The following is a 254-nucleotide window of genomic DNA, read 5'->3' on the forward strand; positions in this document are numbered from 1 at the left end:
TCTTGTCAATTTATCTCGCAAGGCGGAGAAAACAAAAACGAGGGGTGCAACACGAGGACTTCCCAGGAGGTCACCCATCCTAGTACTACTCTCGCCCAAGCACGCTTAAGTGCGGAGTTCTGATGGGATCCGGTGCATTAGTGCTGGTATGATCGCACCCATCAAACTAATTACTTAAAATTCATATAATCCTTGAGCGACATACTAGCGTCCTTCCGATCCCAATCCAAACGGAGATCTGATCCAAACCCATG

At 47.6% G+C, this 254-nt stretch overlaps 1 non-coding gene across 1 annotated transcript; it reads right to left on the reverse strand.

Annotated features, from left to right (window-relative positions):
- Nucleotides 1–41: 41 nt before the first annotated feature.
- On the reverse strand, nt 42–160 carry LOC118345375. Its single transcript, XR_004798923.1, has one exon. It is a non-coding gene; the product is annotated as a 5S ribosomal RNA (ribosomal RNA).
- Between the last annotated feature and the right edge of the window lie 94 nt (nt 161–254).

Source organism: Juglans regia, unplaced genomic scaffold (genome assembly GCF_001411555.2).
Source record: "Juglans regia cultivar Chandler unplaced genomic scaffold, Walnut 2.0 Scaffold_2445, whole genome shotgun sequence".
NCBI classification, from domain to species: domain Eukaryota; kingdom Viridiplantae; phylum Streptophyta; class Magnoliopsida; order Fagales; family Juglandaceae; genus Juglans; species Juglans regia.